The sequence below is a fragment of the Eriocheir sinensis genome, unplaced genomic scaffold (assembly GCF_024679095.1).
Source record: "Eriocheir sinensis breed Jianghai 21 unplaced genomic scaffold, ASM2467909v1 Scaffold367, whole genome shotgun sequence".
NCBI lineage: Eukaryota > Metazoa > Arthropoda > Malacostraca > Decapoda > Varunidae > Eriocheir > Eriocheir sinensis.
The window spans coordinates 39,484-61,463 of NW_026111684.1; the positions used below are offsets into that span (position 1 = coordinate 39,484).

General features: G+C 42.1%; 1 long non-coding RNA gene across 1 annotated transcript; it reads right to left on the bottom strand.

The window, feature by feature from the left end:
• Positions 1–18,381: 18,381 nt before the first annotated feature.
• Positions 18,382–19,834, bottom strand: LOC126991934 (uncharacterized). Its single transcript, XR_007745957.1, has 2 exons — positions 19,512–19,834; positions 18,382–19,275 (listed from the first exon to the last, which is right to left on the bottom strand). It is a non-coding gene; the product is annotated as an uncharacterized LOC126991934 (long non-coding RNA).
• Between the last annotated feature and the right edge of the window lie 2,146 nt (positions 19,835–21,980).

The following is a 21,980-nucleotide window of genomic DNA, read 5'->3' on the forward strand; positions in this document are numbered from 1 at the left end:
ATTACTACTACTACTACTACTATTACTACTACTACTACTACTACTTCTACTACTACTACTACTACTACTACTACTATAATAATGAGGCAATGATGATGATGGTGATACTACTACTACTACTACTACTACTACTACTACTACTACTACTGCTACTACTACTACTGCTACTACTACTACTTATGTTACTACTACTACTACTTCTACTACTACTATTACTACTACTACTACTGCTACAATAATAATGAGGTAATGATGATGATGGTGATGATACTACTACTACTACTACTACTACAAAAAATAATAATAATGACAGTATAATGACGATAATAATGATGATAATGATGATAATGAAAGAAAATTATACCAGATTACCAATACACCCTATTATCAACACACACACACACACACACACACACACACACACACACACACACACACACACATACACACACCTAGTTAGGCTTAAGGGTCGTTGTAGTAATGACGACAACATTTTAATGAGTCTTATGGCGGCGAGAGAAAGGCTGTCGGTACACACACACACACACACACACACACACACACACACACACACACACACACACACACACACACACACACAGACAGATGAAGGATTCTTAACCACCAAATCGTAACATTTATTTTTGTTTTACTTTTAATAAGAGAGAGAGAGAGAGAGAGAGAGAGAGAGAGAGAGAGAATCCTTTTAGTCCAATCCCTAACAATCACGAGACTTCCGCGTGTAATTCAACTCACGACTTTAATAACTGTGACTGCCGATGCTCACACATACACACACACACACACACACACACACACACACACACACACACACACACGTTGATCGTATCCTCAGTATCTCCTTTTTCGTTTATCTTTACTTTTTCTTTCCTTTCCCCTTTTTTCTCCTCCTCCTCCTCCTCCTCTTCCTCCTTCTCTCTCCCTTTCTCTTTCTCACCCTCAAAACACTATAGATTTCTCCCTTTTTTTTTTTTACAGTAAAGGAAGTAGCTTAAAGGAAAAGACAAACAAAAAAGTAAGAATCCCGCTCAGTAAAAGTATACCCTTCCCTTCCACAGCATATGATAACGCCACAGAAAAAAAAAAAAAAAATACCACAGCATATCGACACAGCATAACAAGATAAGAAGTCATACATATCAACAGCACCATAACCGAGTGTACGAGGCACCATCAAACCTCACCATAACACTAGATCACGGTAACACGCAACACCATATCACACAACACAGCACGGTACGCCTCAACACTCTTATCACACCACCCCTCGCAACACAGTATAAGGCAGCTCTTAGTTCGTTATAACACAAGACGATGGTGTAAGGAGCAGCGAGTAGCGGGCTTTTTTTATTATTATTGTTTCCTTTTTTTGTGCCCTTGAGCTGTCTCCTTTGTTGTAAAAAAAAATCTGAATATTACACCATAGCACACCATAATATATACATGCACATTGCCCCTTCTTCCCTAACACAACACAACATAACGCAATCACTAAGAACACAACACTGGTCCATTATGATAGTTTAACATGACTAAAATTCGCCATAACACAACATACCCCCAAAATTGAGCTCTTTTTTATATAGATTTTCACACAAACACACACACACACATGCACACACACGCAACACAGGGTAACACTATATAGTTCAGTCTAACACAACGATAAACAAATTGACTGTAACACAAATCTATTATACAACACATACACCCCCCACACACAGACGCAATACAGCAGAACACACCGGAAAACTGCACTGATTCACCAAAACACTGAAACACACACACACACACACACACACACACACACACACACACACACACACACACACACACACACACACACACACACACACACACACACACACACACACACACTTTCCCCTCGCAACACAACGGAATACATGAAAAGGTTTGCATTTTTTTCACAACACAAACACAGACACCCCCTGACGCACGCAACACTACTCAGCACATCGGAAAAGTATGCAATGGTTCACAACACAAACACACGTTACACCAGATCACCACAACACAACGCAACACATCATAAGGAAAGTATGCATTCTAAGTTTTCCACAGCATAAACACACCCCACACCTCCCCCATGCAACACTACGCAATACATCGAAAAACTCTGCACTGGTTCACAACACACACATAACACGGGATCACCACAACACAACGCAACACATCATCAGGAAAGTATGCATTCTAAGTTTTCCACAACATAAACACACCCCAGATCTTCCCCACGCAACACAACGCAACACCTCAGAAAACTATGCTTTGGGTCATCACACAAACACACGCACAACACCCCGCAACACAACGCAATATCAGGAAAGTACGCATTAGCTTTTTCACATCAACACATCCTCTCCCCACGCAGCACAGCGCAACACAAGGCAACACACGGTAACACAAGGGCTAGTGCCAGTCTCATGTGCCACGTGCTCCGGCGAGGCAGCGAGGGGGCGTGTGGCCGCGAGTGTCGCCGGGCAGGTCACCAGTGCCAATGTGGGCCAGCGAGCGGCGACCTTATCTCTCCGTGTATCTGTGTGTGTGACCTCCCTCCACCCCACCCTCCCTCCCTCCCCGCCTCCCCGACCTCCACCGTCCCTTCTTCCACCACTCTACTCTCCCTCTCTACCCTTTCCATTCTTCCCCTCCCCTGCCTTCCACGATCTCCCTCCACCCTTCCCTTCCCTCCCTATCCCCCTCTTTCCCCTCCCCTCCCTCTCTACCCCTCCCATTCCTCCCCTCCTCTCCACGATCTCTCTCCACCCTTCCCTTCCCTCCCTAATCCCCTCTTTCCCCTCCCTTCCCCACCTGTACCTTCCTCCACCCCTCCACCTTCCCTTCCCTCCCATCCACAAACTCCCTCCACTCTTCCCTCCCCTCCCTGTCCCCCTCTTTCCCCTTCCTTCCCCACCTGTATCTTCTTCCACCCCTCCACCCGCCCACTCCCCCCCTCCACGATCTCCCTCCACCCTTCCTTTCACTTTCTGTCCCCCTCCTTCCCCTCCTCACCTGTATATATTCTTCCACCTGTCCGTTTCTTTACCTTCCTTAACCCATTCACACTTGTACCTTCCTTCATTTGGCCAGATCTTTACTTACTTTTATTTCTACTTTCTCTTTTTTTTCTTTTCACCATTCTCTTTCTCACCTGTACTTTTCCTTACCTGTCCACCTTTTACCTTTATTTCTATAATTCTTTTTTTTTTCTATCCCTTTCACCCCTCCACACCTTTGCTAATTTTTTTCCCTTTTTTATTTTCGTCCAATACCTTTCTCACCTGTATTTTCCCTTACCTGTTCATACCCTTACCTTTCTCTATACCCCTTTTTTCTCTTCCCATTCCTCCCTTCCATCCCTCCACCTCTCCTCACCTGCCCTTTCCTCCACCTCTCCACACCAACTCCTCTTCACCCCTCCTTCTCTATTACTCATTCTTGCCTGTTTCCTCCGTTTATCTTCCCTCTCACGTTTCAGTTATTTATTATCTATTTGCCTTATCTCTCCTTGCATCTACACTCTTCCCTCCTTTATTTATTTATCTCTTTTACCTCTACTTCCTCGATCAACTCTTCTTTCCTACCTGAGTTCTTCCTTCCTTTCTTTCCCCTTTTTCTTCATCTTTCTTATCCCTCCTTTTCCTTTCTCTTAATCATTCCTTTTCCCTTTCCTTTCCCTTTCCCTTCCTCTCTCTTGTCCTCCTCTCTTTCCTTCCCCTTTCCCTTCCTCTCTTTTCTCCCTCTTCCCTTTCCTTCCTTTTAACCTTTCTCTCTTATCCTTCCTCCTTTTCCTTCCCCTTTTCCTTCATCCCCTCCTCCCTTTCCTTTCCTTTCCCTTCCTCCCCTCCTCCTTTCCTTTCCTTTCCCTTCCTCTCTCTTGTCCTCCTCTCTTTCCTTCCCCTTTCCCTTCCTCTCTTTTCTCCCTCTTCCCTTTCCTTCCTTTTAACCTTTCTCTCTCTTATCCTTCCTCCTTTTCCTTCCCCTTTTCCTTCATCCCCTCCTCCCTTTCCTTTCCTTTCCCTTCCTCCCCTCCTCCCTTTCCTTTCATTTCCCTTCCTCTCTTTTCTCCCTCTTCCCTTTCCTTCCCTTTTCCCTTCCTCTCTCTTATCCCTCCTCCCTTCCCCTCTCTCTTCCTCTTCCCCTTCCCTCCTATTCCCTTCCTCTCAATTATCCCTTGTCTCTCTCCTTCCCCTTTCCCTCTCTCTGATTAGCTTACTTTGTCTTATACCTCCTTTACTTCAACCTCTTCTCCTTCCCCTTCCTTCCCCTCTCCTTCTCTTTCTTCCCCCTACTTCACTTCCCTTCTTCTTCTTCTTCTTTCCTCCCTCTTTCCCCTGAGTAACTTTATCTCCCCTAATATCTATGACTCTTTCCTTCCCCTTCTCCTCTTCCCTTCTTCTCTCCCTCCCTCCCTCTCTCCCTCTTTCCCTCCCTTACCTGAAGATTATGTTTCCTCCCTTCCTTATCTTTCCTTGATCTATGTTTCTCCCTCCCTCCCTCCTTTCCTTCCCTTCTCCTATTTTTCCCTCCCTTCCTCCACTCCTCATGCCAGCCTAACCGTTTCCCTCCACCCCCACCTCGTTAATCTCTCTCTCTCTCTCTCTCTCTCTCTCTCTCTCTCTCTCTCTCTCTCTCTCTCTCTCTCTCTCTCTCTCTCTCTCTGTTACGTACCTTTATTTCCATTACTACTACTAAAACAACAACAACAACAACAACAATAATAATAATAATAATAATAATAATAATAATAATAATAATAATAATAATAATAATAATAATAATAATAATAATAATAATAATAATAATAATAATCACTAGGGTACAGTTTTTTTTCTTCATATTTCTGACTTTTTTTCACTGTTATTCTTTTTTTTCTTTTATTCACCTTCCTCTTTCACCATCACAAACTTCAATCACTATCACCAGCACACATTACGTCACTATAATATTTTTTTTTTGTCTTCCACACGAGAACAAAAAAATATCAATGCGTTTTCTCCTTGATTTTTTTCTTTTTCATTATTTTTTCCTTGTCTTGTTAATCACTCACCACCACCATCACCATCACCACCACCACCACCATCATCACCACCACACAACACTATAGGAGCAATACAAACCACGCAACACACAGAGATGAAAGCAGAGATAAAACGAAAAGAAAGAAAGAAAGAAAGAAAGAAAAGGAAACAAACAAATAGACAAAAAACAAGAAAAAAGGAGAGAGAGAGAGAGAGAGAGAGAGAGAGAGAGAGAGAGAGAGAGAGAGAGAGAGAGAGAGAGAGAGAGAGAGAGAGAGAGAGAGAGAGAGCACGTTATATCACCGACACTAATGGTCAACTAAACGTCCACAGGTGAGCATAACGAAGACAGGTAAACAGAGGCAAGGTGAGGAGCAGGTAAACGGAACATAAGAGGTAAACAAAGGTAATTAGAACAGGGACAACGGAAGCGAAATAAAACAGGATATAAACAGAGTAAAACAAGTAGAAAAAAAGGAGAAAACAGGAAAAATAAGGTAAAAAACAGGGAAAACAGGATAGAGAAACAAAACAGTAGAAAAAAAAACATGGTAAACAGGGTAACTAGGGCAGAGAAAAACTGTAAAAACGGTAAAAAATGAAAAAAAAGGGAAAAAAAGTAGAAACAGAGTAAATAATGTAGGAAAAAGAAGGTACAAAGGAAAGTAGGGAGGAACACAGTAAACACGATAAATGAGAAAATAACAAAATAGAGCAGAAAAAAGATAGAAAAAAACAAAAAAACGGTAAAAAATGCAAAAACAACAACAACGGAAAACAAAGTAGAAACAGAGTGAATAAGGTAAAAAAAAGAAGGCAAAAAGGAAAGCAGGGAATAACACAGTAAACACGATAAATGAGAGAATAACGAAATAGAGCAGAAAAAAAGGAAAAAAAGTAGAAAAAAACAGAAAAATTAGGCAAAAAAATCAGTGTGAAGAGAACAAAGTATGAAAATTTGATAAACAAGGAAAATAGGAAAAATAATAGGGTAACAGGATAAAAACAGGTAATAATAAAAGGCTGAAAAGAGGCAGAGTAAAGAATGGCAGGGTACGAAACTTAGTAAGGGGGGGGAGGGGGCATAAAGAAGGGGGCAGGGGAGTAGGGGGAAGGGAGGAAGGGGAAGATACAGCAGTAGTAGCAGGGGAAGGGACGCACGATATCGCAGCAGGGGCACAGCAGGGTAGGGGGGAAAAGTAGACAGGGGGACGGAGCTAAATTACCCCCCTCCCCTCTTCCCCCCTGTGGTGACTGTTTACATAATATCCACCACCATCACCACCACCATCATCACCACCACTATCACCTACATCACCATTTCTATCATCTTCATCACCACAGTCACCTCCATCACTACTAACATCATCACAACCTCCACCTACACTACCACCACTGTCATCACCACAACCTCCACCACCAACACTGTCACCTCCACTAACACCACTCAACACCACAACCTCCACCACCACTTGTCACCTCCAACACCATCACAACCACCACCACAATCGTCATCACCACTTCACTACCACGACCCTCAACACCACGGCCTCCACCTCTCCACCACCGCCGCCGCCGCCGCCGCCACTGGGCTGTCACTGGCTCCACCTGACCTTCTCCACCTCCGCCTCCACCGCCCCCACCTCCACTACTGTCTCCTAAGCTCCTTTTTCCTCCTCCTCCTCCTCCTCCTCCTCCTCTTTTTCCCTCTCCTCCATATCCTGCGTCTTCTCCTTCTTTCCCTTCCCATTCTAACCCTCAACCTCCTCCTCCTCCTCCTCCTCCTCTTCCTCCTCCTCCTCCACATCAACTAATGGAGATATCTGCTACCACTACCACTACCACTACTACTACTACTACTACTTCTACCAACACCACTAACTCTAACCAGCTCTCTCTCCCTTTGTCTTTCGCTCACAACACAGCACAAGTTTTCGCTCGCCGGCGCATTAGTGGCAGGCGGGCACGCAGAACGAAGAATAATGGTAATAATGATGATAATAGTGGTGGTCGTGAGGCGAAGGAAGAAGAGGAGGAGGAGGAGGAGGAAGATGATGAGGATAAGGATGATGATGATGAAAAAAAAAAAACGAAATAGGATGAGAAAAAGCAGAAGAAGAAAAAGAAAAGAAGAAGAAGAAGAAGAAGAAGGGAGGAAAATCAAGAGAAAAAGGAAGAAGAAAACTGAGGAAGAGAAAGAAGAAGATGACGAAGAAGAACAAATAGAAGGAGAAAGAGAGGATAAAGAACGAGCAAATGCTGTAGAAAAAATAATGATGAAAAAAGAAGAAAAAAATGAGGAAGGAAGAAAAATTAAGAAAAAAATGAAAGAAAAAGAAAAGTAAAAAGATGAAGAAAAGTAAATCAAGATAACAACAACAACAACAACAACAACAACAACAACAACAATAATAATAATAATAATAATAATAATAATAATAATAATAATAATAATAATAATGATAATAATACCGATAATAACAGCCGATCATCCTTAAGTCTTTTTCTAGGTCAAGGAGCGGTGGTCAGGTCAGGTTAGGTAAGGTCAGGTCACGTGATCACAAGCGAGGCACCTGTGATTGGACCAGATCACACACACACACACACACACACACACACACACACACACACACACACACACACACACACACTAATTACACTCACACAATATCCAAAACTGATATACATAACAATTTACTATCATTATGCAACCACCACCACCACCACCACCTTCATTACCACCCCCGCAAGCTCCTCCTCCTCCTCCTCCTCCTCCTCCTCCGTCTCTCGAGTCTTCCACCCACACACAAACACCTACATCGATTCATAAAACATTCCTCTCGCTTATAATAATGATGATAATGATGATGATGATGATGATGATGAAAATGGTGAGTGATTTTATAAGAAGGGACCTTTATAAATCATTGAATAAGTTGATGTTTAAAGTACATAATATTTCTAATCAGGCGATATTTAACTCTATTACTACTACTACTACTACTACTACTACTACTACCACTACTACTACTACTACTACTACTACTACTACTACTAAACACTGACAAGCTTTCGTGTGGCATGTGAGGAAGACAGAAAAAAAGGAGGAGGAGGAGGAGGAGGAGGAGGAGGAGGAAGGGTGTAAAGGAAGGGAGTTTGCATGCGAGACGCTACGAAAAATATTGACCAATCTTTAATCTTTTGACACCGGCAGTGGACGGGAAGGGGGGGGGGGAGAGAGAGAGAGAGAGAGAGAGAGAGAGAGAGAGAGAGAGAGAGAGAGAGAGAGAGAGAGAGAGAGAGAGAGAGAGAGAGAGAGAGAGAGATTTAATACGAGGTTTGATTTGATGATTCTTAGTAAATAGTTTCAATAACTCTGCTGCACTCAGTCATGAATTACGGGGAAGAGAAGAAGGGAAAGGAAGGGAAGGGAAGGAAGAGAGGAAATAAACAAGGAAGGGGAAGGAAACGAAAAGGAAGGGAAAAAGAAGCTGAAAAATGTGAAACCAAAGGGAAGAGGAAAGAAGAGGGAGGAACTTAACGGAATGAAAAGGATGGAAAGTAATAAAAACAAACTAAAAGAAGGGAAAGAAAAAGGGAAGAGAAGAGAAAAGAACTTAATTAAAAGCCAAGGAAGGGAAGGAAAAGGAAGTAACAAAAAAAAAGAAAAAAAAGAATACAGAAATAAGGAAGAAAAGGAAGGGAAAGGAAAAGAAGGGAAAAAGAAAGGGATGGGAAAGAAAAGGATAGGGATGAAAAGAAAGAAACCAGAGAAAGCTAAAAGAAGAAAAAAAGGGAAAGGAATGAAAAGGGATGGAAAGAATCTAAGGAATTTTTGGGCCGGAGTTATTTACTTTCTACATTTATTTACTTCTTTTTTTAACATATTGCAAGTTACAAGATATGGGAATGTGATCGTGTGAAAGGATGTAGCAAGGGTGGGGTGGGGCGGGGTAATCTCTCTCTCTCTCTCTCTCTCTCTCTCTCTCTCTCTCTCTCTCTCTCTCTCTCTGTCATTATTTTTAAGAGATTCTGCGTGCGGCACGAGACATTTCCTCCTCCTCCTCCTCCTCCTCCTCCTCTTTCCTCACCCCTCTCTTCCCTCTCAACTTCACTAAACAAAAAAAGAAGTACAGTCTCTTATTATTTTCTACTTCACCTCTCCATTTTCCTTCCTTATTCCCCTCTTTCTGTTCACTTTTACCACCTTCCCTCTCCTCTCCCTTCCTCCCCTTCCTTTCCTCCCTCCTTCCTTCCTTCTTCCTCCCCTCACTCCATTGAAAAGATCGTCACACGTGGATTGAAAAGAACGTCAGGAGGAGGAGGAGGAGGAGGAGGAGGAAGAGGAGGAGGAGGAGGAGGAAACTGAAGAAGAAGAAGAAGAAGAAGAAGAAGAAGAAGGAAGAAGAAAAAAAGGAAGAAGAAGAAAAGGAAGAAGAACAAGAACAAAAAACAAAAAGAAGAACGGGAAGGGAAGAGAAAAATATATGAAGAAAAGATAAAAAAAAGAAGAGAATAAGAGCAAAAACAGGAGGAGGAGGAGGAGGAGGAGGAAAGCCTCATTTAATTAATACGTTTTTTTACCTGGAAAGTTGCAGGTAAAATCCTTCCTCAGGTGATTACACAGAAAGGAGCAACATTCTCCTTGCCTTTTTTTCTTTGTTGTTGTGACGGCTACTGTTTGCGCTTCTTGTTAGCATTTTTCTCTTTTTACCTTTTTTTTTTTTTGCAAGAGAAGTCAACAATTTTCGGATTAGCATACCTTTCTTCTTGCTTATAATTAGTCGGTAACGTAAAAGCCATTCCCGTTTGATTCTTTCTTTCCTCCTTTTTTTTCAGTCCATCGCCCATCAATATCTTCTTTTCCCCTCCATCATCATTTCTTCCTCTCTTTCTTTTCTTATCTTTCCTTCCTTTTCTTCTTTTTTTCAGTCTATCGCCCTTCAATTTCTTCTTTTTTCCTTTCTTTTCTTATATTTCCTTCCTTTCCTCCTTTTTTTTCAGTCCATCGCCCATCAATATATTTTTTTCCCCTCCATCATCATTTCTTCCTCCCTTTCTTTTCTTATCTTTCCTTCCTTTTCTTCTTTTTTTTCAGTCTATCGCCCTTCAATATCTTCTTTTTTCCTTTCTTTTCTTATCTTTCCTTCCTTTCCTTTTTTTACAGTCCATCACCCTTCTATATATTCTTTTCCCTCCATTATCATTTCTTCCTCCCTTTCTTTTCTTATCTTTCCTTCCTTTCCTCCTTTTTTTTTTAGTCCATCGCCCTTCAATTTATTCTTCTCCCTTTCTTTTCTTATCTTTCCTTCCTTTCCTCCTTTTTTTTTAGTCCATCGCCCTTCAATTTATTCTTCTCCCTTTCTTTTCTTATCTTTCCTTCCTTTCCTCCTTTTTTCAGTCCATCACCCTTCAGTTTCTTCTTTTTCCCTTCATTATCATTTCTTCTTCCCTTTCTTTTCTTATCTTTCCTTCATTTCCTTCTTTTATTCAATTCATCGTCCTTCAATACCTTCATTATCATTTCTTCCTCCCTTTCCTTTCTTATCTTTTCTTCCTTTCCTTATTTTTTTCAGTCCATCGCCCTTCAATATCTTCTTTTCCCCTCCATTACCATTTCTTCCTCCCTTTCTTTTCTTATCTTTCCTTCCTTACCCCCTTTCTCTCTTTCACTGAGACGGACCGAAAAAAGAATTATGCCCCGTAATGACAAGATATCCACGACTATGTCACGCTAAATTAATACTTCCATGTGTCTTCTTGACGCTGAGGACCGTGCTCTGTTGTGATTAAGTGGTCCCCTCCCTAAACCACTTCTCTGTCCCGTCTCACTGTCCACCACCACTTACACGAATCCTTAAACTCAGACTAGCAAAATTAATATGCTGTCCATCTCGCAGCAATTATCAAAACTATGCATCACAACTCTTTTTTGTCATCTCTTAGCGCCTTGTAATCTTGTAACTTAATTTTAAAAGAGGAAAAATTTACTCTCCATTCCGCAGCTATTATCAGAACTATGCATCACAACTGTTTTTGTCATCTCTTAGCGTCTTATAATCTTGTAACTTAATTTTAAAAGAGGAAAAATTTACTCTCCATTCCGCAGCTATTATCAGAACTATGCAACACAACTCTTTTTGTCATCTCTTAGCGCCTTATAATCTTGTAATTTAATTTTAAAAGAGGAAAAATTTACTCTCCATTCCGCAGCTATTATCAGAACTATGCATCACAACCCTTTTCGTCATCTCCTAGCGCCTTATAATCTTGTAATTTAATTTTAAAAGAGGAAAAATTTACTCTCCATTCCGCAGCTATTATCAGAACTATGCATCACAACTCTTTTTGTCATCTCTTAGCGCCTTATAATCTTGTAACTTAATTTTAAAAGAGGAAAAATTTACTCTCCATTCCGCAGCTATTATCAGAACTATGCAACACAGCTCATTTTGCCCAATCTTTGCGTCTTTAGAACCTTGCAACTTCTTAAAAACGAGCAAAATTCAATCCATTTCGCGGCGATCACAAGAACAATGCATCACAGGAGCTACAAATAAATGAAAATCCTGTCACATATATTTAAATAACCTTTAACTCTCGCTCTTTTTTTTCCCGTTTAGCGCTCACCAGTTCTTTACCTAATTTCCTTTCCCCCGGCTACCGACAATAACTAATCCTTTGTATATATTACCGGTTAATGAAAACTAATCGAATACCTTTTTAACTCGAATAATTTCCTTTTCAACTTTCGCGTCACTCTTCAATTCTAAGTTTTGAAAAGACGGATGAATGCTGAGTTGCATATGGATGAATTTAATGCTAGTATTCTCAAGACATTTTCGGTTCACAATTTCCAAAGGCCACAGTGGAGATTAGCCGGGTGTTCACGCGTGTTTTCACATTCATGGTGCAGAAGCCTTGTCAAATCACCACTGAGCTAATAAACTTAACCATGGAAATACTCGTAACCTCTATAAAAGCCTTACCAAATGCTGTGCTTGGGCGCCGAAATGTTTAAGAATTTGTCTCGAAGTCGCACTAACATAACATTTTTTTACGTTTTGCTTTGTTTTCTTTGATGATCTCGCGTTGTGCTGGCATCATATATACACTATTTACCTTATTAAATTCCAGTACTTATAATGTTGAGTTAAAACTGACATCACGCCGTTTACAATACTTCTCCCTGAAACTCACCACCAGCAAGGAATCAAAGAAACGTGTAATTTTTAGGGCCAACGATAGTAGAAAGGAGCATCACAAGCATCCTTTACCATTATAGGGATCTTTCGGTCACAATTCCTTTCTTCAATCGATAAAAAAGACTAAATAATACACATAACAATCACTATATCTACAAAACACATCATTAACACCATACACAGTTAATCGAATCCCCTTCCTTACCTGATTGGAGGGATCCTTATCTGCCATGACGCACCGGTGACACAAATGATAATGATGATATTGACAATGAAGGTGGTGATGATGATGACCTTACGAGAGCTAAGCACCCCTGACTCTCACTCCACCACCACCACCACTTCCACATCTCCAGCGCAAGACGGGGAGAGAAGAGGGAGAGAAAAGAGGGAGAGGGAGAGAGAGGGAAAGGTACACGTGCTCCATGGGTCACTGTCCACGTACAAACTGTCCATGTCACGCGTCGCCTCTGTAACCACGTGTAGGGGAGGGAAACAGGGAAACAGGGAGGGAGGGAGAGGAGGAGGGAGGGGAGGGGAGCCATAAGGGGAGCGAGCGAGGGGGAGAAGGAAAGAGGGGAGGTATACGGTACGAACAACGAAAGTAAGGGGAGAGAGAAAAAGAAGTGAATAAGAGAAAGCGAGGGAGAAGGAGACAGAGGTAGAGGGAGTGAGGAGTGAGCGGGGGGGGGGGGGGGGGGGAATAAAAGGGGCGAGAAAGGGGGGCAAGTAGTGGGGTGGTACCAATGGGAGGTACGGAGAGAAAAGAGAAAGAAGAGAGGGGGGAGATAAATAGGTAGGAGAGAGATAGGAAGAGAAGGAGAGGGAAAGTAGGGGGGTTGAGAGAGGTAGAGGAGGGAGAGGGAAATAAAGGGAGAAAGGGAGAGGGGGAGAGGGAATGAGGGGAAGAAAGGGGTAGGGTGAAGGGTGATGGGGGAGGAAAATGAGGTGGGAAATAGGGAGGGGAAGCATGAAGGAGGGAGGGATGGAGGGAGGGTGAGGATGATATGGCGCTTACTCACACACACACACACACACACACACCCTTCACGCACATCTATAGATACCAATTACTATTTTTCAACCCTATTTTTAACCAACGACAACATTTTCACATCTATCTACTTCTATACTTGTCTATTCCCCATTTCCTTCCTTTACCTTGTCTTGGCTACTGACGAACTTCATATCTCTTTTAACTTGACGTAGGAATGGAAGTGAGTTTAGGCTTAGAGAGAGAGAGAGAGAGAGAGAGAGAGAGAGAGAGAGAGAGAGAGAGAGAGAGACGGGAACAGCAGGGATCAACGCCATAGACTGAGTGAGGTAACAGTAGCAGCAAGATGCCTCATAACGATGCTACCCACCTTAGTGGTTTTAGCGAGGAAAACTGACCAAGAAATATGTGCACTGATAGATAGATGCAACTAATGGACATGATAAAAAAATATTGGACAGAGGGAAGGGATTTACCATTTGCTTTTGTTTTTAGCTAAATAACACAATAGATAATAACTACAAGATAGAGGAAAAAAGGAGTAAGATCACTAAAACATGAAGAAGAGCAACACGAACAATAAAACTACTACTACTACTACTACTACTACTCCTACCGTACTACTACTACTATGAGGGTGTCAACTCACACTTTCCGTGTCAGAAGACTCCAGGATCACCATTCGAGTGGAATCATCCAGCGCTTTATTTTTCTTTCTTTTTTCTTTATGTACTCATCTAACTCACTTTACTGTAGATAGATAGATAGATAGATAGACAGATAGAGATAGATAGATAAATAGATAAACAGATACAGATAAGATATTCAGATCAACTAATCTTTCATATATTTAATTCACCTTTCCTTGATGATTACAAAACAAAGAAAATCTAAGACTCAAAAGGTTATATAACTCGTTTCTATTTCTTTCCAATTCCTCAAACACACATTTTAAAAGGAGGCAAGAGGCAGAGAGTCAGAGATAGTGAGGTAGTGAGATACAGAGATAACGATTCGGTGTGCTCACTATCACGTATCTTAAGCCACTGATATCGTTCCTCTGCCTTCACCTGCCTGGATGCTGGGCGATTGATCTATTGATTGGCGGCGAGATGAAGGGCAAGAGCGAGGGAGGTAGGAGAAAAGGGCATGGGCGGGAGAGGAGATGGGCAGTTGAAATGTTAAAGATGCGAGGACTGTGTGATGTGTTTTCTGCTTGTGATTGACTGGCTATCTGGCTGAGTGGATGGCTCACTAAATGATTGACTGACTTATTGACTGATTGAATGGCTGGCTGAATGTCTGACTGACTGGAAGAATGAATGAATGAATTAACGTATGGCTAACTGACTGAATGATTGGCTGGCTGACTGACTGACTGACTGACTGACGATGAGCCCATAAAAGAATGAATTACTGACTGCTTGACTGACTGAATGAATGAATGAATAACTGACTGAATTACTGAACAACTAACTAACTGACTGACTGAATGAATGAATGAATAACTGATAAAACAGACAAAAAATAGGAAGAATGAAAGTAAAAGTTTCAGAGAGAGAGAGAGAGAGAGAGAGAGAGAGAGAGAGAGGTAAAGGGTAGGGAGGCTAAATGTCACAAAAAAAAGAGATGCTGCCTCTATTTTTATCTCTGAAAGATGAGATAATGCAGAAGGGAGAGAGAGAGAGAGAGAGAGAGAGAGAGAGAGAGAGAGAGAGAGAGAGAGAGAGAGAGAGAGAGAGAGGGTTAAGGAAGGACGTAAGGACAGAAGGGAGGAAAGGAAGAAAAACAAGCATCCGTGAGCCATCTAGACCATCATCACCCTTTCCTCCCTGTCTGTCTTACCCGGAGAAGGAGAGATAAGATGAAGGTGAGGGTAAGGAAAGGAGGAAATGACAGGTAATGAGTAGGTAGGAAGTGGAGAGAGGAGGAGGAGGAAGAGGAAGGTGAAGAAGAGGAAGAGGACAAGGAGGCAGACAGGTATGGCTGGACAGGTAACTCTAATCGATAACAACATGGGATTAGGGAAGTTATTGATCGGGAGAAACACACGCCACCACCAATACACACACACACACACACACACACACACACACACACACACACACATAGCTCCTGGGACTAGATTTTTTTTCCTAGGAGTCACATGTTCATATTCTGCCTCTTACAAATAAATTATAAAACACAATTACGGTGTTTTTGATAATAATGAGGTGAAGGATGACGGCGATGATGATGATGAGGAGGAGGAGGAGGAAAGGGTGGTGATTCAGGGTCGTAAAAACAATTAATGGCACCAAAATCGATATCTGGTACTCGTAAATACTATCACGTCGCTTTACTTTCATTTCCTAGATTCAGAGACAGACGCGTTATCATTATTATTATTATTATTATTATTATTATTATTATTATTATCATCGTTAATGTATATGCAATGATAAAGCCGGTTCAAGGACAGGGAAGGGACTCGTTGGGGGGGGGGGGGGGCGGAGAAGGAGGAGGAGGAGGGAGAGGAATGACTTGTATACCGATTGTAGGCATGACAACTGTTTCCATGGCTACCCGCGATGCTACAGCGATTCCTGTCATGATGGAGTTCGATAATATGCTTCGATAAATAATAATAATAATAATAATAATAATGATAATAATGATAATAGCTTTACTCATAGAAGTTGGAAATATGCATGAAACGACGAACAACTTAGAGGAATTCAGATCACGACGTAAGATGACCTAAAAATCTCCCTCACATGATGCACGAATGAATGCCCCCACTGAGAGAGAGAGAGAGAGAGAGAGAGAGAGAGGCAAAAGGAGACACCCCACACCCCGTCAACTAATGCCATAACACTCACATTCCCAACCCTAAAACGACCACCAACCAGCCACCATAACCAAACGACCATATCCTACACCCCTATCCCTCTCTCTTCTTCGCCCGCCCTCCCGCACCACAGGATTCAAGGGCAAAAGGCCATCAGACACAGACGGGTGCTATGGAAGATACATTCAAGTCATGCATCCAGCGACTGACTGCATTAACACATCTTCCTTGGCCCTTGCGCGCGCACTTCAGACCTCGTGAGGGGCAAAAAGATGCATAAACAATCAAGAGTGTAAGATGAGTCACTACCGTTCTCGATGCCAATGCTAGACGTGTATTTGAGAACCACAGCCAAGTATATTCTCAATCGTTATGAGGCTTACGTATTTGATAAGGCTTTCGTAGAGGTTCTGGGTACTGTCATGGGCAGTTTTATGTGTAGTGATAGTTTGTCAAGGATTTTCTGCACCATGAATGTGAAAACTCTCATTAGAAGTCGACTAATCTCCTTTGAGCCCTTCGAAAATATTTGTTGTCTGAGGATACGGGCCTAAGAAAAGGGTATACCACTTCGATCACCCAGAAAAAGAACGTTACTCCAGGAAAGTTATAAAGTTCACGCTAAACTATGATGACAATTTATATAGTACGCTTAAAAACACGCGTTATTCATATCATGTGAGTCTTCTTTCTGTTAGGTAAATGAGCAAGGGGACGAATATATACTAAATAAACCATTGCAACATATTAGGTATTGTGTTTGCTTCGCCCTCTACTATATATTTTCCTTACGTTACTGTCATTGTCTTTTATTTTTTCATATGCACGTCTGTTCACCAAGGAGACTGTATGGGTCTTAGTATTTTTTTTCCTCCTTGATGCACTTCCATGAATAGAAGGAGAATGAAGAATGAAAAGAAGAAGAAGAAGAAGAAGAAGAAAGAAGAAAACAAAGGCCCATATTGCATCTAAGGAGGCGACACTCGTAAAAAAAAAAAGGAATCGTAAATATTTTTAAGAGGCTCACGAGGGGAGGACGCGAGAAACGGAAATCCTGAGACGTTACAACTTTCACTAACCTTCACGCCTCTTCCACCTCAATTTCATCCTTAACCCCACCAATTTCAACACCAAACGAAGCACACAGAACCATACACCTTAATTCCATGTATAGCCAACGTTGCCTGCTTCGTCGTGGCCTTGAAAATAGGAAGAAAAAAAATAAAGTTTACTCCTTGGGGGACGCTGGAGGCCACATTGGACCGATCAGCTGAGGACGTAAACAAACCCCTCCCATGCCTTCCCTCGCCCCATGCCGCCCTTCCCCGCCTTAATATACCTCTCCTATAGTGCCAGACGCTGCACTACATGCTTATAATGGTGGAGGATAGGGTAAGTGAGTTGATAGGAGCGTAAATACCTGGGAAATTTCGCTGAGTTCCTCGAGAGGCATCGCAACACACACACATTGTTTAGGTTTAAGCGCCACTGGGGGTCCGTTTTCTTCCCTTTGGTTTTCTCTCGGGCCGCGTTTAGACGGAAGCTCTTCTAGTAATTGGGATCTCCCCCCCTTGTCCTCTCCTACAGTCCAACCAAGGCCTACGAGAGGTTAGTCCAACCCCAGCGGATTTGATCAACAAGATATTTTAAACAGACTGAATTGTAAGCATTATCAATCCGTTTTCTCTCGGGCAGCATTTAGACGGAGGCTCCTCTAGTATTTAGGTTAGGTTAGGTTAGGTTAGGGCAACATTTAGATGGAGACTCCTCTAGTATTTATGATCTCCCCTTGTCCTCTCCTACAGTCCATGGATTTGATCAACAAGATATTTTAAACAGACTGAATTGTAAGCATTATCAAACCGTTTTCTCTCGGGCAGCATCTAGAATCTAGACGGAGGTTCTTCTAATATTTATGATCTCCCCTTATCCTGTCCTACAATCGATGGCAATTCCCGCGGATTTGATCAACAAGATATTATAAACAGACTGAATTGTAAGCATTATCAATCCGTTTTCTCTAGTACATTAAGACGGAGGATCTGTTAATATTTATGCCTCTCGATCACTGCAGTCCCACGTCCTATACTAATTTGATCAGGAAAATATATAAACCCGAACTGAATTGTATATACTTCTTATTCCTAAATCTTTCCATACGGATCCACTCATGCACATAAGGGAAATAAGAGAAGTAAGTAGTTATTAATGGTGTATACTTGTGCCTTTGTCAATCCCTCTCTTCATATCAAATGAAAAATAATAAAGCAGATGCAGTCATATTTATTAAAAAAAGATAATTACTTTAGCACAACAAAGTGATGTGATGGGCAGAGTGATATAATTAAGAGATGTTGACAAGTCTTAACAAAATAACGAATGAATAAACAAAACTTCGAACTCAAAACCCTACCTGAGTGCTACAAAGACATTCACCGTGCAACTAAACTGACTTTGAAGGATAACTTAGCAGCGTCTATTTAAAAAAAAAGTAAAGGAGAACAATGGTGGTCACATAACCTCCATGTAATAAAAGTAACAATTCAATGGAGGCATCAAGAGTCCCGCCTCAAAAGCAACAACTGGATGCAACAGGTGTTAGGGAAACCACGGTCCGACAGGGTACCAAAGGAAACACGTCCAGACTTTCGGGGCTTACACACCCACATTTGACAAGGCTTTCGTTGAGGTTGCGGGTATTTCCATGGGCAGTAGTTTCATGAGCCCATTGTGATCGTTTAACAAGGCTCCTGCACCGTGAACGAGAAAAACACTCATGAGAACACGACTAATCTTCTTTGTGGCCTTGAGAAATCGTGGTTTTGAGAGCCGAAAGCGTCTGAGAATACGAGCCTAGAAGTAACCTTGGTTGAAGCCGCCATGGTTGAAACCCCCATGGTTAAAGCCGCCCTGGTTGAAGCCGCCCTGGTTGAAGCCGCCATGTTGGTTGAAGGATTGCTGCGGTGTGGTGCAGCAGTAGTACTGTCTGGTGTATGAGCTGCGGCACCAGTAGCGGCAGCCTCCGAAGTTTCCAGTGGGGTAGGAGTTGTGGAAGACGCCCCCCCAGCCGGAAGCGATGTTCGGGTAGTACTGAGCGTTGTATCCCTGTGCTGCAGACATGGTAGCCATCACCGCCACCAGCAGGAGGCAGGCTAGGAGCAATGGGCGGGCCATTTTGAGGGGCTGAAACAAGTGAAATCTCCAGTCAGCAAATCTTTGCGTCCCTTCCTTCACTCTGCGGTGCTCTATTTGACGCAAACTGGATGCATTGAGACCACTGAACCGAAATGCATGTCAACAGCAGCTTACCTTTGCTAGTTAACCCAGGTGCCTATATAACTTACTTTCTATATATAATTAAAATATGGTTTCCACACACACACACACACACACACACACACAGCACGTCCGGTACCTACCTTTTCAACTGCAGGTAGAAGACTAAGTGGATCAGGTAGTCTGACTCTCCCTTTTATAGGCGTCTTCCTCCTTGTCCTTTCCTCCTGGCCAGTTTTTTCACAGTCCTCCTCCAGCGACTTTTAGAGGTTGTGATACCAAAGTTTTTTTCTGTGATTCTTTTTTTTTTATTGAGTGGTTTAAAACAAATGGCAGGTGACTCATTTCTACCTGAGTTCGGTGGTTTATCCAGGTGTTTACGCCTGGAAGAATGACAAAGGTGGTTAGCCCTGATGTGGTGGTTAACCCTGATGTATTGAGGCGTAGTTCCTAGCCACATCTATGACAAAAAGCTAAAGGTAGAGATGGAGTGCGGCGAATGGAACTCCCTGCTTATGTAACACCGATCTTGTGTGTGGTGAACTCCTTTAAGACGCAGATCACCATGGAAAAAAAATAATAATAAATGTCATCTCCCTTCAAACGTATTAAAAGATAATGACTAAGCCATGTAGATGATTTTGTTTTGTTTTTGTTTTTGTTTCGATTGAGAATATCTAGCGTTTAAAAATGAAAAGGTAATATTGCTTCACTCGAAAATATTGTAAAAGTGCATGGAATATTTTAGAGGATGCTGTATACAGTAGTAGTAGTTGTAGTGGTAGTTTTTGTAGTAAAGGAAGCAGCTCAAGGGCAAATATATATAAAAACAAAGACCGCTAGCGCAGCTCCTATAAAAGAAAGAAAAGAGTGGACAAAAGAAAGGTCAATTTCGTACGGCATAGTAGTAGTAGTAGTAGTAGTAGTAGTAGTAGTAGTAGTAGAGTAGTTGTTGTTGTTGTTGGTGGTGGTGGTGGTGATGATGATGAAGCGGATAGAGCCAGCCAGTCTCCGCCACGCCCAAAGTCTCATTAACGTTGGTCTCATAGTACCCACGGCGCCCCACCTCCACCTGGCAACCTGCAAAACGAGTTCAAAATGACCCTGAGTGATCCTCCCAAAGCCTTACCTCTGATGATCCTCCGAAGTCACGTGGCTCGTCCCCTCTACGGCAGCTCCTGGGGTGTGACGCGACGGGGCAAAATGCGACAGAAAAACAAATCAAAACAAAACAAAAATAAAAACAATAGCCAAGGTTGTGTTTTTTAGAAGTGGTAAACAAAGCAGATCGATGTTTTGTGGTCATAGTAGATTTGAGAGGCTGGTTAGGCAGGTGCTCTTAACCCTTCACTGGCCCTTTCCCAACGTTCTCCTCTGGTGTATAGTGTGAGTGCCATCACGATAGCTATATACAAGGTGTTAGATAAATTCATGGATAGTGGGGTTAGGCTTACAGGAGCTGTCTTGTATATAAACTAGAGAGAGAGAGAGAGAGAGAGAGAGAGAGAGAGAGAGAGAGAGAGAGAGAGAGAGAGAGAGAGAGAGTGGTCAGCATTGGCATTGGGTTTTCCCTCTAAATCTTTCCACCTTTCACTTCTCCGAAATCCCTATTCAGCTTCCTTCCCCTTCCTGTTCTATATTTCGTTCATGCCTATCCCCCCCCCCCTCTCTCTCTCTCTCTCTCTGTGCCTATTCACTTATTCAGTCTTGTAGGAAGGAGTCAAGGTCGCAAGTCTAGGTATGAAGGTCTAGGAAGTTTCACTCTTGGGTACGAGTCGAGCGCGCTAGCCACTGCACCACGGGATGTTTTTTTTTTTTTTTTGTGTGTGTGTGTATGTTCAAAATCTTCATCTCATCTTCCCTTCTTCTCTTCTTCTTCTTCTTTTTCTTCTTCTTCTTCTTCTTCTTCTTCCTCTTCTGCTTCTTCTTCTCCTCTCGTCCTCCTGGAAGCCTTGAATCTCCTAGGGCAGGCGAGGCGAGGCGTGGCGTCAAGGGCTAACTTACGTAACATTCACACGGCTACTATACAGGTTTTTCTCGCCCCTTGTGTGTGTGTGTACGTGTGTGTGTGTGTGTGTGTGTGGTGAAAATGGTGCAGCGTTTGTCTCTGCTACACCTTGCGTCTCTTCCATTAAGATGCTGAGGAGGAGGAGGAAGAAGAAGAAAGGAAGGGGAAATGCGTTAATATATATACATTCATTTCTCTTCTGTCTTCTTCTTTCCGTTTATTTTTCTTGACGGAGTGTTTGGCGGGCTTTTTCGCTTCTTCTTTGCCCTGATCAGTTGCTTCCTTCACTGTAAAAGAAAAGGTAATAGAAATGCGTTGATGTATACAGGTAATGAATTAAGGGGAAATGGCGTTCATAATAGCATGTATATATTGTGGATTTTTTATTTTTTATTTTAGTTTCGTCATCTGTGAGTTATATGGGGATGAGATCTCGTTTTTGTTCTTTTTTTTGTTATCCTTGTTCATTTTCTTCTGTTTCTGCTTTTTTTACTTCTTTTTCTTCTACTTCTTCTTCTTCTTTTTCTTCCTCTTCTTTTTCTGATTTTTCTCATCTTTTTTCTTTTTTTCTTCTTTTTCAATTCTTTTTTTTCTTCTTCATCGT